General features: G+C 50.2%; 1 protein-coding gene across 3 annotated transcripts in view; it reads right to left on the bottom strand.

The window, feature by feature from the left end:
* PTPRN2 (protein tyrosine phosphatase receptor type N2) overlaps positions 1-17,652 on the bottom strand; it is a 419,465-nt gene that overhangs the window by 358,373 nt on the left and 43,440 nt on the right. The gene's annotated exons all lie outside the window — the stretch shown is intronic.

The following is a 17,652-nucleotide window of genomic DNA, read 5'->3' as shown; positions in this document are numbered from 1 at the left end:
TGGACACGTGAAGCGAAAGGTGCAGTTCATGGCCACGCGATGGGTCAGGAAAGGAAGCTGAGCTGTCGCTCCTGTGACATAGAATCTGCCAGGAGCCGCCCAATCTTGGTGCACGCTTCCCTCCAGCTGACAGTTTCTCTCGCGCGCGCCTTAAATGTGGGTGACTAAGAACATCTCCTTCCTATAAGTTGGACACGTGATAGTGGAGGATTTGGGAGGATGCAGACTGCACTGGAAGCCTTGTGGGTGCTTCCAGCCCCGGCCCCGGCCGCCCCTGTGCATGGGACCTCCAGGAAGCAGCCAGAGGCGCAGGCGGCAGGGCAGCCTGCAGTGCACACAGCCTGTGGGTGCAGGACCTGGGGCCATGAAAGGGGCGGCCCGCACCTGCACAGCAGGGAGCCAGTCCAGCCTTAATGGGAATTCTCGGTGGGCGGCTCGGTGTGTTACTTACAGCTGAGCTTTGAGAAGCCTCATTTCTTCTGTAGCTCCCTTCGCACAGATGCAATTACTGTAGTGAAATTTGGTCCGGGAGGATGTGATGAGGTTCTATTTTAAGGTCATCTCTTCTCTCCGTAGCGAAGGAATGAAGAGCTTTCACTAACAGCCTGCCCCCTCCCGGGTCTGTCCCTTCGGGCTCAACGCTCCAGCCCATCTGTCTGATCTTTCATTTCTCCCAGGTGAGCACGTCCTGCCAGCTCCTTTGTCTTACCCCACGGTTTATCGCCGTCCTCCCATTCATGGTGTGACATGTGCCTCATGGGGGCACGAGGGACAGAAGCCAGTATCTGTGCCAGCCACGATCGATCGGGTCCTTTATTTGCACACAGCCCGGTGTCCTGCAGTGGATGGGTTTTGCGGGGGCCGTGCTCGCACCCCTGCCTGACCAGAGTCCCGTTTAGGTGCAGCCCGGCTGAGAGCAATGGGCTGTGTCAGGCGCAGGATGTCCCCATGTGCTGAGCGCTCTGGCTGTGCTGTGTCACAGCCTCCCTCCCAGTACAGGTAACCCTGTAACTCGGGCTGACACTTCAAGAAAGTGCCTCGTCCTTGGCCAGTACTCATGTCCCACCCGCAGACGTCCCGCAGACGGAGCACTTCCTGTGGAAAGACTGAGCCTCTTGTCGCTGAGGTGACCGTGCCGTGCCTGCTGTGGCCCATCTTTGCCATGGTCTGGGAGGATACGGGCGGGTCCTCACCAGTGTGTGAGTCCACATCCAGAGTGGGCGGCAAGAGGAGACAGCAGCCCGATGCATGTTGTATCTACATCGCGTTTGTCTGAAGATAACGTTTCATTTTATTTCTGTCTGTATTTGGGTTCAGCTGCTAAGTGAACTTTACAGGGGATGTAAATACACACTAGGGATTGATTTGTCTGTCTTTTTTCTCATAATGCCCTTCAACTTATTACAAACAAGATGCAAAGTATTATTTTTGATCCTGATCTAAACTTTAGTTCAAAACTTGTCTTTCTTGCTGTAGCTTTTCTCATAGATGTCCTCTCTCCATGGACAGAGGGAAAGGGCTCGGCCGGAGGGAGGGTGTGGGGGTGCTGACAGGCCCTCTACCCAAACACGTGAGATCTCCTGCCACCTACAGCGCCCTCACGAGATGGACATGGTCCTCCCAGGTCACTCCTTCCTTACCCAGGGCCACACAGACATCTGTCCAGGGCATCTCAGAGCCCCTGCTCCCTGCTGCCTGCCAGGGGTTCGGCCCGACCGTGAGGCAGGCCTAGCCCGAGTCCCTTCACAAGCACATGTGCAGACCCAGGCTGCAAACCCTCACTGCCATTGGTTCCTCGCTCATGGTTCAGACAAGCTTCGGCCACAGGTGTGGTCTGTTCAAGAATGATCACGAATTTAAGGTATGCGAATTAAGAAAAGGAAAATTGCATGAGAAACCTGTGTCATTTAGAGTAGAGTACCTGTGCCAGTGGAAGAAAACGTCAGTGTCCTGTCCGGAGGTGCGCGTTCTCTGTGACTGAAGAAACCTGCTCTGGGCGGGCGGGCGCAGCCCCGGGAGAGCGAGGTCACGTGCAGCACAGGAGGACTTTTTATGCTTCGAAAGGGAAGAGCCTGTCGGAAAGTGGCCCCTCAGGCCCGGTGAAGGTGCTCTCTGGCTGTCCTCATGGGGACCCCCCACCCCAGCCCTGGGCTCTCCGTGGGGCACGATCCCCAGGACAAAGGCTAGGAGATCACCCACCCCCATTGTCAGAGGTGGAGGACGGCAGAGGTTGGACCTACTGGGGCTATTGACTACCAGCTCCCCAAATACTCACTGAGCTTCTGCTCTATGAGAGGACTGTACTGGGGAAACAGCTGGAAAATGGGGTCCTCATGTCGGGGAGCCCGCAGCCATGGGGGGACTGTGCTCAAGGAGGAGATGGCCCCGCACTGGTCAGCACAGCCCAGGACCAAGGCATCTCCTGTCTCACCCTCCGTGTCCCCCGCTGCCTGGGTGGGGCCTGATGACCCACGAGGGTCTCCCCCTCTTCCCCTGTGCTCTGTGTGCCTCTTGTGACAACACCAGTCTTTGGCTTGGGGCCCATCCTCAATCCACCATGATTTCATCCTCAGATCCTTAACTACTAATGTCTGCAAAGACCCTATTTCCAAAGCAGGCGACATTCTGAGCTTCTGAGTGGACATAAACTTGGCAGGGACCTACTCAACCTACTGTAAGACCCAAAGGGGTGAAGGGCCTCTGACGTTTTTGTTCCCACTTTGGAGTTGGTGGAATGCTGTCCGGAGAGATTGTCTTGCTCAAAGCTGTCAGCTGGTTCGGACATGCTGGGAGACTGCCCTCGTGGCCCACGGTGCCTCCCCGGCCACAGGGCTTTGGCTGGAAGAAGCCTCAGCTGGAGCTGGAAGTCACTTGGCACACACGTACTCTGCCACCGTCATTCTGCAGGAGAGAAACTCGCCAGTCCTGAATCCCCTGGGTGACACTGGCAGGACAGACATAGAACCTGGTGTCTTGCCATGTGCCCTCATTTTGGTAGGTTGATGCTTTGGTGTTGCGGAGAGAATAGTAGAAGGAGAGGGCGCTAGAGGGGGCAGGGTGCCTTGGCACGTGCCTGGAGGAGGGGAGGAAGAGGGGTGACGTAGAGATGGCTGTGTCTTTCTTAGATGGTGCCAGAGAGGAAAGGTGTCCAAAACCTTGGTGGTCATTAGCAAGTGCACTCAAGTTCTGCTTGCAGCCCCTGGAGAAACTGAAGCAGAATTCAGACCCTGGGTGAGTCAGAAAACTGCCTGGACAGCGGCGAGGGGAGCCTCCAGGCCCCCCTGCCCCATCTTCTCAAGTTTTAGGAATCTTTGGAAAGTCAAGTGCACGGCGTCTACTCAGAAAGGCCCCAGCTTTCTTTCTTTTTAAAATGGGATCTTTGACAGGCGATGTCAACACACTTTTCTCAGCACTCCTTCGGTCCTTAAAATACTCCTCAGATGCTGCAGGAGCTATTCTGCATGTGTGTACCTCTGCGGAGGCCTGTTCCCCCCCAGCCTCGGGTTTGGAGGCACCTGAGCTGTCAGCGGGCCCAGCCCCTCCCCTTCCGTCTGGCTCATTCAGAGCGACTGCTCCCCGGATCCTTCTGTGCGGAACCCAGTCTCTGCTGTGTGGACCGCTGTCCTCTCTGCATGTTCTCACATGTGTGGAGGCTGGCAGCAGGGCGCCACAGGCAAACCCGCCTGTTGTCACCCTTTCCCTCCTTGGGAATGACGGCCAGTCGTATGGACGGTCCCCCCTTAGAGGTAGGCAGGCCTTGGTCCTGAGGATGAGGACTTCCCGTCAAGCCCAACATGCTGGCAGCAGCTTGAATGTGGAAGCTGAGGGGAGGCGCTGCCGTGCCACCCAGTCCAGCCTCCCACTGCTGGGGACGAGAGAGTGGCCACTCGTGGGCCAACGGCTGAGGCTTAGAAACGAGCCTGCACGCGGGGGCAGGCCGTGGTGGCTTCCTCCCCGCCCGCCCGGCTCCTTCCAGGCCCTCTGAAGGCTTCCCTCACTGAGGACTTCTGGCCACGGTCATGGCCAGGGCGGGGCAGAAGCAGGCAGCTGTGTGGACCGTCTCTGTTGGCAAGAGCGGTTGCAGGCCGTGGTCAGCCACTCCTCACGGGGGGCTGAGGACTGTGCCTTCTTCTCAGTTGGGACGGTGTCACAGTAGGCGGGTTTCCCCTTTTCCGCGTGTAGCCCCGAGGTCCCGGGCTGGGCTGGAGGCTGAGCTGTGGTTAGTGCTGCAGGGGCACCTGCTGTCCCGCGCAGGAGAAGGGGGCCCTGTGGGGGGCTGGCAGCCCCTCCCTGTGCTCCTGTCCCCACCACACCTCACCTTCTAGGAGCAGGTCCAGGCTGGCCCTGCACATGGCAAGTGGGTGGCTCCACCTGCACGTGTTGGCCGGCGGCTCCTGTGCCATTTCCCATGTGCCGGAATCCCTGTGACTGACCAGGGTGCCTGGCTGGGCCGTCACCTCTTAGCTGGTCATAGCTGTGTCGTCGGAGTTACCTGTGCTGGAGTTTGAGGGGCATGGGGGAGAGAAGCAGGGTGATCCTGACACTGCTGACCTGTCACGTTCCTGTCGCATTCATGCTTTCCTGCAGGTTTCCTGCCATTTGTATTGTCTTCCTCGTTGCCGAGCAGAAGAGGAGTGAGTGGGGGAGAAGCAAGGTCTAGAAGGCAGTACTTGGGCACATCAGCATGAAGTACACGTGGCCACTGGTCCCATCAGGGGCAGCAGAGGCAAGATCAGAGACTTTGGCTTTGCCACTTGAGATTTGCTCATTTCCAATGTCTGTCGGGTGTCAGGCGCTCTGTGGGAGTCTGCAGGGACCCACTCATCACCGTCCCGTGGGAGATACTGAGGGACCAGGCAGGGCAGCCCAGTGCTGACCGTGGGCAGAGGGACTGGCCTTATCCAGCACAGCACCCAGTTGGGCTGGGCACTTCTTGGGGGGAAGCAAACTCTGTGCTGTTCAGGGAAATGAAATCACAGGAGAACATGGACCTTCTTGGGTTTGTGAAATTAGATTGTGTGTGGTGAGGGCGCTAAGCACCATTACCTTCAGATGCTTAAAAAAAAAAAATGAAACAGTGTAGTCATTACTAGAATGGATGGCAAATATAGGGATAACTTTGCATCTTTTAAAATAACATTTGCAGTAAGATAGTTTCAAGCTCTTTAGTATAGGAATAGACAAGCAAACCAATACAAAGATTACTGGGGAAGCCCAGGGTTTGTGTTAGCTCTACTACGTCATATAAACACGTCGGACCTTTGATTAAATTTGAAAACTTCACCCGCCACCTTCCTCCCCGTGGCAGACAGTTATCACGCGGTCAGATTGCAGAGGGGCGGTCACTTGTGCATGTGTTTTTGCAAGCACAGGGAAACACGCGTGTCACCTTTCCTTATCACGTGGACTCTTCCCGAGCCCAATGAATTACCCACTTTATTACGTGCGACACACTTGGTGTTAAATATCGTTTTGCAGAACTAGTGGTGAGCGGCTCTGTCCTCCTATCCTCGCTTCCTGTGCGCTAAGGAGCATACGATCCCACCTTTGTGCTTGCAGCTTGCACAGCGACACAGGCCTCCTTCCTGGTCCATGTCCCCTGGGACTGATTTCTTCTTCCGCTTCTTTTAAAAATTCTATTTGAAAAATTCCACTGGGAGGAGCTACTCTAACCTGTCCTTGAAGAAAGTTTGGTCTAGAAGCGGGAAATCATGCTTTATTCTTTTGGTTTGTTAAAATTAAAAATCTGCATAAAGATGTTCCTATTAATTTCTTCATTATTTTATTTACATTTTATACTGCCTCTGGTGGTGCTTGCTTTTAATTCCAAAGAAAATATAAAGACATGTTTTGATTATATGTATGTTTGGGTCACAGAATGGAGAGTATTTCCTTTCTGACGCGAAAGACCACCAGATGTCAGTGTAACGTAGCAAATAAAATCTCACGGCAAACAGGCTTGCAGGGCCACTGAGTCAGACCCGGTGACAAGGCCACTCCTGAGTTACCAGCCCAAACAAGCTGGGGTTCCCGTGTATCTGAATCTCATCTGTGTGGCAGAGATGGAGCTTGGCAGGCACACCAGTTCCTGACCCTTCTCCATAGATGACAGGTGAGGGGGTGCCAAGGCAGCTTCCTGGACGGGAACGAGACACGGCACAGAGAGAAGCCGAAGACTCACTTAAAATGCAGTTAAACCCCCTTAAAATGCAGTTACCTCACATACTGCCACGTTTTAAGATACCACAGGAAAAGCTTGAGCAGAGTGAAGCTTTGGGGATCATGGAGATGGGCCTGTCCGGCTCCCTCCTCTTGGTGATGAGGAAATGAGAAGCATGACTTTACAGTACTGCTAAGGCCAAAGAATTACAGCCAAACTGGCATTGATCATAAAAAGAGCTAATAAGCATTGCGTCCTCTGTGCTCAGTAGTTTGCATTATTTCACGTGGTCCTCACAACTCCCCTCTTCTTTGCACTTTACAGATGGGGAAGCTGACTCGGTGAGGATAGGGAGCCCGCTGAAGGTCTCGGGGCTGGGAGGGGGCACGGCCATCCTGGGAGCCCCAGCCAACCCCACACTCAGCTCTGCCACCCCACGACGCTGAGCGGGGTTCACGAGCAGAGACGCACACTTACACGTGGCCAGGAGTGCCCTGTGACACACGGCACCCCTACACGTGGCCTCAGAGGCCCCAGGCAGCAGGGTGAGTGGCAGTTGTGCGCTGGCTGCCCCAGCGGAAGAAAAGCCTCAATAAAACAAGAAGTAGTGTTGATTCCTGTCAGCTGCCATGGAATTCAGTCCAGGAGGCCGCACCGCACCACTTTCCGAAACCGCTGTGAACTTCACTGCTCCTCAGCCCGTAATGACAACGTGGCTTTGTGCAGATGCGGAAGTACCGTGAGCACTGGAGGTCCTGTCATGCCTGGAGCCTCCTCCTGCAAAGGTTTTCTGTGACGCTCACCTCAGACAATATATTTAAGGCCCCTAGAATATGTTTAAAGCATTAGGAAAACAAACCACAGCTACAGAAAGAATATTTTTATAAATGTTTTATTAAAATATCACATGCGTTCCCAAAAGTGCACACGTGAGAAGTGTCCTGCCCGATGCATTTGTACAGGATGAACACACCCCTCAGACCTGGGCCGGCCCCGCTGTCTCCCTCAGGTTTGAACTCAGCCAAGTGCAATCACACTGTGCATGGCCTCTTCCATCGCTCCCTTGCGTCTGTGAGGTTTATCTGGATGGTTTGTGTAATAACAGCTGATTTTTTCTCGATAGTATTTCATTGTATGAACATTCCACAATTATACATTCCTCTGCGACTGACATGTAAGTTATTTCCAGTTTGGGGCTGTTATAAATCACACTGCTAGGAACAATCTTGTGCATGTTTTTTGTATATCTAAGTATGCGTTTCTGTTGGGAATATATCCCTAGAAGTGGCTCATAAGGAAAAAGCATATATCCCTAGGTTTGCCACTTTATCTGAATTTATAGGCAACAGTTGTTCATAATATTCCTTTACTGTCTTAGTCACGTCTGTAGGAGCAATAGTGATGCCACTTTTTATCCCTGGTATTGGTGGTTTGGTCTCTCCCTCTTTTATTCTTGATCAGGTTTGCCAGAAATTTATATTAAAATCTGTTTAAAGAACCAATGATTGACTTTGTTCATTCTCTCTGCTGTTCATTTGTTTTCTACTACAGTATTTTTTGCTCTTTATTATTTTCTTCCTTCTCTTTCTTTGAGTACGATTTCCTGTTCTTTTCCTAAATTCTTTAAATGGGTACTTGAAATACTTATTTTCAACTTTTCTTTTCTAATCAAGCATTTAAGATCACAATTTCCTTCCAACCATACCTTTCACTGTATCCCACAAATTTCATAATATTGTATTTTCATTATCATTCTGTTCAAGATATTCTCTAATTTCTGTTGAGATGTCTTCTTTGATATATGTGGTATTTAGAAGAGCACTACTTAATTTCCAAACATTTAGAGATTTTCTAGGTATCTTTTCATTACTGATTTCTACTTTAATTCCTTAAGTCATAGAAATACTCTGAATGATTTCAATCCAAGGTTTGGTATCTTTCTTCTTTTGAAAAGAAATCTCAGACATTATCCCCTCCAATATTGTGTCTGCACCATTCTCTCTCCCATTCTGGGAGTCCACTCACACGGCTTTTGCCGCACATCCCGTGTGTCTCAGAGACGCTTGTCTATCATTTTTATTAGCCTGCAACTTCCAGTTCTTCTGCCACGTCCCATCTTTTGTTACACCATCATTAAGTTCCTAAAGTCAGTGCAAATGGAGTCCATTTCCCTGGTAACATTTTCTATTTTGTTACCTATTTTCTTGGACATATTAATCACAGTTATTTTAAAATTTAAGTGTGAGAGGTACAATAACTGTCTGTGGACATACTTCTATTACCTATTTTTGTGTCTTGGTCTTAGACACAAAAATTAGTTTCATGTATGAAACTGCAGACAGAGGCTCTGGGTAATTCTCTTTTTACCTTCAACTTCAGTTAGGCAGCCAGATTGGGGGCAGATCACTGAATTCAATTAGGCCTGACCCTTGTCATTCTTGTAAGGGTCACTCGACCTTGCATTTACCTGCACATCTAGGATGTAATCCATCAGGCTCTCAGTTGAGAACTGGGGTATGTGCTATGACCCCTCCTTCTTAGAAGTTCTTGAATCCCAATTTTATCTCTTCAGTATCATGAGACTGTCAAAAGTTCTGCCCTGCTATTCCATACCTTTCTGGTTAGCCGTTAGCCACGCAACTCAGGAATTAGGCAAATGCCTCATGGGAGAAAGCCATATGTGTTAAAATCTCTGTACTTATTTGTCTTTAGTAGAAGAGAACTTTACATTTTGGTGATCCACTGTATTTCATGTGGTTTCAATTGCATATCTGAGATTTAATAATTAGGTTGAACACCACATTATATATTTTTCAGTCATTTGGATTTCCTCCTGAGAAGTTTCTGTTCAAATGTTTTGCCAGTTTTTTCTTGGTTGTCTTTTTCTTAATAATTTGTTGGGATTCTTCATATATTTCAACTGAGACCTTTGTTGGTTATACTGTGTTTCCCCGAAAATAAGACAATCAGCGCTAATGCGTCTTTTGGAGCAAAATTAATTTAAGACCCAGTCTTATTTTAATATAAGACCAGATATAATATAATATAATATAATATAATATAATATAATATAATATAATATAATACAATACAATATAATATAATACAATATAATATCGGGTATAATATAACATAACATAATATAATACCGGGTATAATATAATACCGGGTCTTATATAAATTTTTGCTCCACAAGACACATTAGAGCTGATGGACCGGCTAGGTCTTATTTTTGGGGAAACATGGCATGTGTTAAAAATATCTTCTCCCATTCTTTCACTTGTCTTTTAATTTTTTTAGTGTCTTTTTTATTAAAGGATGTTCTTGATTCTAACATAGGTAAAATTATCAATCTTTTGCTTTATGATTAAAGCCTTTTATGTCCTGTTTCAAAATCTTTGTCTACTTTGAGGTCACGAAAAAGTTACATTCTTATCTAAAAATCTTTATAGCTTTGCCTTTCACATGTAAGCATATAGGAGTTGCTCCTTCTGAAGGAAATTAGATCCAATTTCATTTTCGTCTAATCTGGATCCCAGTTGTTCTGCATCTGTTTTTTTCATTCAAAATGTCTTCAGATCTTTCTATATCAGCACATATACAGTTCCATCTTGAGGATGAACCATAATTTGAAGAATATTTAGGATGCTCATGTTTTTTTCTATTCCAATGTTTCAAAGAACCATTTGACATTTGATTCTTTACACATATGCTTAAGCACATTCATCATGTAATTGCACAGAAGTGGGCCTGCAGACTTAAAAGTATGTGCTTTTTAAATTTTCTCAGATATTGGGTTTTCTATCTTACTTAAAAACATTAATTTCCTCTCAAAATTATTAAAAATTTTCACAAGTTTCCTTCTAGTGCTTATAAAATCCCATTATACTTTTAAGTCTTTGAGCCATCTGGATTTTATTTTGGGGTAAGGAGTTTGGGAGAGATCCAGCTATATATTTTCCAAAAGTCTGGCCAGTTGTCCCCAAATCATTATTGAATAATACATTTTTCCCCACTGATTTAAAATGTCATCATTACCATATACTAAATACCCATATGCATTTGGGTCTATTTCTAGACTTTCTATTTTTTTCCTTCAATCTGTCTGTCTATTCGTGATCACAGGCACTCGCGTTTAAACATTCCGTCGTCATAAAGCACCACAGCCTGGGTTGGTCCAACCTCACCCCTGCATACAACTTCTCTGGTTCACAACTTTCCTGTTTAGCCTCATATTTATTTCTTAACATGAACTTTAAAACTAGTATGCTTAATTTCAAAGGAATTTGTTAATGTTTTGTGTGATCACTTAAACATAACGGTGAATGCAGAGGCAACTGATTACAATAGTAAAGCTTCCCACCCAGAAACGCTCTTTCCGACTGTCCCGCTCCCCTCGCCGAGGTCTCCTGGAGAGCCTGGACCCCCCATGGGCTGTGCCTCTGCCTCTGCTCCTCACGCCCGCTCGCTGTCCCCACCAAGGGTCACAGGCTCTCTCCTAAAGCACTCCTTGCAGTGTTTGCTTACAAAGGGTAGCTAGCAATAACTTCTCTCAGTTTTCTGATGGCCTGAAAATATCATTATTCACATTTCCCTGTAGAAAGGTACTTTCTCTGGTTGTATTAATAGAATGTTAGGTTGGAAGTTATTTTTTATTTTCTTCCAGTTCTATGAAGATAGAATTCCATTATCTTCTAGAATCGCGTCCCTAAATCTGGCCCCTTGCCCTCCATCAGCCCCTGAGAAATGGTGAGTGAACTGTCAGGAAAAAGCGATTTCCTTGGGTGCTGAGTGCAAATCCACTCCTGAGGAGGAACAAGGAACCCACAGGTGCCCAGCCCTGGAACAGGTGTTTCCTTCACAGGTTGTCCACTCGCGATCGGAAGCCCAGCAGGCAGGTGCCACTCCTCAGCTACAGCTGGGGCGGCAGGAGCTCAGGGCCTCTATGACTTGGTCTTACACCCCGCAGCCTGATTCCAATCTGGTCGCCTGTCCCCAAACCCGCCCACTTGTCCTACTGACAACAAGAAGCCCCATCCATGAGCCCCTAGGGATCGGGGAGAACTGAAAACTGGAATTTCCTGCATTCTCAGGTGGGAGTTCCTTTTCCCTCTGGCATCATCTCCACTTTGTGAGAAGTACTTGCAGCCCACACGCACCCTCTTGCCTCCCCCGACAGCCTGTGTTCGCGTGCCCACGGGGAAGCGCCACCCTCCCAGCCCCAGCTCACAGGCTCGCTCCTGTCCAACGCCCGCTGACCCCAACCAGAGACGCAGTCCTTCCAGGAATTCCTGGAGCTCTTCTACACCCCTGCAATGGCCCAAGGGCTGGTGCAGGACTCGGCTTGCTGCAAAGCCCTGTGAGGCTGCAGATGTTTTAAGGCCCAGGCCTGCCGCTCAGCTGAGACTCTTTGAGCTGCACAGCGAGGGACATTCTGGCCTCACTTCCTGGGACAAGACTGGCCTCTGAGCACACCCTGGCTATGGCACAGCTGACCAGCAACTCTGCCTGGTTGCACTTCCTGACCCGGGGCAGCGGGTCCCGCCCTGGTGCCGCGATCTGAGCTCTGTGGTCAGCTCCACGTGCAGCACAAGGAAGCCAGGGCCCCAGGTCGCTACCCCAGCTCTTGGCAGCGTCATCATGGCCACAGCCCTGTCACTGCAGCCTCCCGCTCACAGACCATGCAGAGCCCACCCAATGTCCACTGTGAAGGAGGCCCACGTGACCCCCCAGATTCTGAGAAGAAACTCTCTGGGAGTGGGGACTCGATAAAGAGATGGTGTGAGTGAGGTCTAGAAGGCACGAGGATAAGGACACCAGGGGAAAGTGGCCAGAAGCTTAGGAAACACAGACAAAAACCTCCTAAGAAACGAGTGGCCCAAATACACATGTGCAAAAGGACACGACTCGGGGCGGCTGGGAGGTAGAAACAGGAGCCTATCGGAACTGGACAAGGCCTGGCACAGCCAGAATATCAGAAACCCGCTTAGGATCAACCTGTAACCATGGTTACAGAACAAATAGTATGCTCTTAACAGTGGAAATACAAATTGGGCTGACAAAGCCTGGAACATGGGTGGGAGAGATGGGAAAGGGAGTGTCCTTGCCTTATGGAGACAATGATGAAGCCGTGGCTGCCTCAGTGGGGGCAGGGCAGAGAGGGACCAGGACCTATAATAAGACATGGCGGAAGCGTGCCTTGTGAATAAATGGAGGCATCACCCCAAGATCTCAATGAGAACAGTCAGGCAGTGCTACCGGGGCAGGGGGAAGCCGGGGTCTGCTGCTTTTTATTATACCTCCTGTCAACTAACTGCTGACCACCACACATATGCATTACTTTGATCAAATTAATTGCGGGAATGTTGAGAACAACATGTCTTATAAACACACAGTAAATACTAATCGTTGCACTGGCGTGTGCTTGGCACCAGCTCTGTGGTGGGTGCCGTTGGAAACACCTGGAAGCATCAGGGAGCACGACAGTCGAGACCTCTGTCCCTGCAGCTCACCGTCCGGGGACAGACAGACCGTAAGCCACACAGTGTGAGTGACGCCCAGACTGGTGACAGATGCCACGGATAAGGCAAGGCGGTGAGGGTTGGGGACGGGCGTGTGGAGTGGCCAGTGTCGCTGAGAAGCCCATCGGGAAGGAAGGTGAGGGCTGCAGCGAGAGGAGGTGGGCGCAGTGGGGGAAGGGACCCCAGGGCACTCGTATTCAGGTTGGAGGAGAAAAGACAGGAATACGTAAATGGATGAACACCGTCAAGGGAAGCAGCGGGATGCACGGATCAGGAACAACATGTACTGTGCTGCCCTGACGCAGAGACTATTTCCACATTTTCTAAGACTGGAAAGTATGCAGCCAGCCCGAGACCCAGTGCCCACTGGACCCCCGGGCACCGCTGTTCAGCCGAGACGAAGCCGGGGAGGTGCCTGCGGACGGCCGGGCAGTTTGTAAAAGCCACTCAAGTGCTAGCTGGATGCCAGCAAGCTGAGCCAACGCCTGATGACAGAGGTGAACAGGAGCTACCCCTCAAGTGGGCCCAGCGCCAATGCAGAAGCATATGCTGCAGAGACAGCAGACCCGGCCCCTGCACCCCCCCTTCTGGGCATCCGAGATGCACATGTGGGGAGGTCACACACAGAACCACGAGTAAGAACACAGACAACTCCCCACTTGTAAACAGATGCAGCTGTGACCAGCCACTGAAAAGTCACGACAGAACTGTGATCAGAGGTGACAGATGTGAGTAAACAGCGAAGGTTACAGAGGAGACGGTGCCTCTAATTAGGGTAAAACTACGAGAAGGGAGATAAACAGGTAAATCTGGGAGGAAACCGAAGCAAAACATGGAAACTGAGTGTTTATCTCTGTGACCACAATGGTTCTTACATCTTAGCTTGATAGCTTAAGGAGTAAATAATTTTGTTTTGGAACCATAACTTATTAAGGAATAACTAAGTAACAAGTAATTTTATCCATTTGTATCCCTGTATTTGCAGGCCGGGAATGAGCTGGACGTGGGCACATGGTCTCTGACCTGAGCCTACAGCTGGAGAGCCCACGGTCACGCGTGTGGTCACGTGTGCTGACTGCTTATCCTGGGGACACACTTGCAGGCCTTGAAACCAGATGCCCTCCCTCTTGGCCCATGGTCTCCCTGGTGTTTAACGATTCTGTGCAGTGACAGAAAAGACATCCACGACCACAGAATTCACCTCCTCAGGACCTTACACGGCTTATGTTGAAGCCTCTGCCCTCCAGAAATGGGGTGACCGTGTTGCAAAAGACCCAGGGCCCCAGATCTGGCCTTGTTGTTGGGTCGGGTCGGGTCATGTTCCGTGTTCCGTTTCGGCCAACTGCTCACATTCCCGGCCCCGATCCTGTTTCTCCCGGACAAAATAATAGCCTTCCAAGCAGCCGGTCTAGGCTGCAACCAGGCTTTTGTGGCTCAAGTGGAATAAAGCACATGAAATCTCCCATAAATTGTAAAACGCCACCCAAATGTTAGAAATAAACTGTGGCATTTTCAGTCTTCCTGTGCCCTGGCCTAACATCCTCAATAAGGAAACACGGAATGCTGTCACTCAATCAGACCAGGGTTATTGACTTAAGACAATTTTGCATTACAATCTCAATTTCTGAAATGGCAAAGTTGTCATTTGCATGTCCACAGAGAAATATCATTCATGCTAATGATTTCCTGCTAACAAACCATGGAAGTAATAATGAGGGGACTGAATCCCACCCCATGCCTTTGGCTTTGTTGCACAAAGCACAGCTGGCATGTCAGTACAGATGTCTTGGAATTTGGGGGGCTGGAAGGTTACTCAGAGATGGTCTGCCCAATGGTTCTCAACTCTGACTGCACACTAGAGTCACTTCACAGAGCTTTAAAAAAAAAGAAGGAACAAAGAGAAAAAAGCTGAAGCCAGGTCACCGCCAAGGTTCTGACTCAACTCTGCCAGGCAACAGCTAGACACCAGTATTGTTTAAAAGCTTCCAGATGTTTCTAATGGGCAGCCATGGTTGGGAACCACTGATGAGGCCAAACTCCTCATTTTACAGGGGAGAAATCTGGTGCCTTCAATGGAGAAGTGATGTGAATAGAAGGTCAAGAGAACAGTTGGTGGCAGAGCTCAGACTGGCCCCTGTCTCCTGACTCCAGACTAATCTGTTTGCACCAGGGTTCATGCACCAGCCCCTTGGCCCAGGAAAGGGCCGAGTACCAACCACCAAGCACTGAGGACACAGGGGAAGCTGCTCCCCGGAAGGACTTCCTTCTCTGACCTCAGACAAAGGGCAGCCAGGCCCTTCAGTGGGAAAGTATTTGTTGAGTGAGTGGATAAAAGGATGAATGGACGGGTCTTAGTCATGTTTCCACAACACCGAGCCTCTGCACAAAAAACTCACCAGCCTCCAGCAAAGAGCGATACACCAACGCTCATATTAACTCCCAAAAGTTGCTCCGGGATTGCCCAAGACGGCGAGGGGATGGGCCTCACGTGTGAAGCTCACACCCTGCAGACCGGGCCTCTACGCCCTGCCGCGCCCCTGAACACTTTGACCCGGATGTACAACACCATGAACTTGTGAGGAATCCAGACAAAACTGCTACAGACGAGCTCCTCTGGAGCCTAGAAACCAAGCAGGGGGTCACTGCCAAGTAAACAACCCCACAGGCCGCTGTTATCACCAAAACAGGGGCATTGAGACAAAGCGCTGAAAGTGAAAGGCCCGGCCACGCAGCAGCATGGAGCTCCCTGCAATCAGCCTGACGCCTGCAGGGCCTGACCTGGCTCCCGGCAGATCCAGCACAGCCAGGTCTCCCCGGGGCCCAGCGGCCTCAGTGTCCAGCCCACACGCTCTCCACGGGCTCACGACTCATGTGGCAGATTGTACGGCTGCTGCCTAATCTCTTTTTCAAACTGACTGGACTTTTTCACAGTCTCCCACTTGTCCCGTTAAAGCTTATTATTCTATTTTTTCCAGTGCAACAAACAAAACAGCTTTGTTTATGAAATCTGCCACAGTGTGCTGGGGGCTCCAGCAGGTCACAACCAGCAGTGGACAGACCCAGCTTGTGATCACGAAACACAAAATGAAAATGCAAAAAAGAACTGTTCTGAGAACTTCCAATAAAAATATTGATTTGGTCTGCTTCCTCCCTTAGAGCTCCACAAAGCTTTAGAAAGAAAGGGAGGGAAGAAGAGTGGGAAGGGAGGAGAGAGGGGGAAGGCGGAGGGGGGACAGTGGCTCCTTCCCATGTTGGGGGCTCAGGAGCCTGCGCCAGCTGAGGACCAGCAGCCACACGGAGCTCCCAGCCCCACAAGGGCCCACACAAGAACGAGGCCACACATAGGACTCAGCCTGAGACCCCAACCCAGGGGGCCTCTCCCAGGTTTGGCCTCAGTGACCCCCAAACCCAGCCAGGCCTACTGAGGCTCTAGCTACGCCGTGAGGCTGTTTACCGGCCTGGAGAAGCCATGCTGCAGGGACGAGTGCCGACCCTCCCCAAGCCCCAGCTCTCCCTCCCTCCCCTCCTGGCCCCCAAGGGTGTCCATCACTGGACCCCCCTGGGCTGTTTTGTGCCCAGGGTTTTGCTGAGTGCTAACCCCACCCGGAGACCACCTTCCAGGTCCATCCATCCACCTACCTACCCACCTCAGATGCCCAGGACATTTCCAGCACAAAGCCTCCATCTGTGGCCAGAATAGGGGTCCATGGTTCCCCGATGGCCGCCCGCTGTGTGGGGCTGTGGGTTTGGCTGGAGTCCTGGTCAGGGCCTGAGGCAGCAGGCTTTAACCAACCTGCCTGTCAGAATCGGCTCAGCAAACTGACATGTCTTCATTAGATTAGTTCTATTACAAAAGTAACATGCGATTGCTTTAATAAACGAAGCAATGCCAAGATATTGAAACAAAAGGTAATAATGCCCCCATATACACCTCTCCAAACTGCCCCAAAAAGATGCCAGTGTCATTTTACATCTTCTTCCTGGTCACACAGGGAGGGAAGCACATGTACATCTACAGGATTTCCCAGAAAATAGAATCACATTATAACCACCGCTCTGCAACTTACTTGTCCTATGTATCACATAGCAGACATCTTCCTGGTCAAGAAATGGACATTCAACTCATTTTTAAGTAGCTGCATGATATTCCATACTAGAGGGCCACCATAATGTATGAAACCATTCTCATAGCGGCGAACTTTGGTGTTAGTTTCTGCCACTATAAATGCTGTTGTACCCCTTTGCTTGTATACATGTGACTCCCCAAAATAAACTATCGTATGTTTTTCATTCCATAGGTACCAGATCACAGTCATAAAGACGGTTACACTCACACACTTAGCAGCAATGCACGTCGGTGCTCATTTCCGAGGTCTCACCAGCACTGGGTGTCACTCACCTTCGTCACATCTGGCAATCGGACGGTGTGGTTTCTAACCATAGCCCCTAGTTAATTAGTGTTTGGGACAAATGGACTTTGTTGTGATACATGGGCCATTTTCATTTCCTCTTCTCAAAATCACCATTCACATCCTTGCCCGCCTTCCTACCGAATTCTTTGCCTTTTGCTCCCGATGTGCAGGAGTGGCGTCAGACGCATCCACACGGCGATGCCGCCATCACCTCCACCATCCCCAGAGCTCCCTCATCTTCCCAAATAAACGGTCCCACGGGTCCCCGGCACCCATCATTCCACTGCCTGTCCCTAAGAGGCTTCCAGGAGGCAGCCCTTCTCTCTGAGCACATGTGTCCCTTCTGAGAACCACGAGGCAGGCGGCGTGTGTCCCCACCCCTTCCAGAGCCCCACCGCTGGGAGGACTCCTGGCTCCAGGGCCTTCCATCCTGCCTTGTGGGTTTTGAGCCCTACCCGAAAACACAAAGCACCAAACGTTTCCTCTCCGCCTACTAAGAGAGGAAAACAGGTCCAAAGGATGAAAGGCTTGCCTACTGGCAGACAGCAGAAACGAGCAG

Source organism: Rhinolophus sinicus, chromosome 8, assembly GCF_057876585.1.
Source record: "Rhinolophus sinicus isolate RSI-liver-muscle chromosome 8, RSI-T2T, whole genome shotgun sequence".
Lineage (NCBI taxonomy): Eukaryota > Metazoa > Chordata > Mammalia > Chiroptera > Rhinolophidae > Rhinolophus > Rhinolophus sinicus.
The sequence above is the reverse complement of the archived record's forward strand: the minus strand, read 5'-3'. Positions and strand labels throughout refer to the sequence as shown.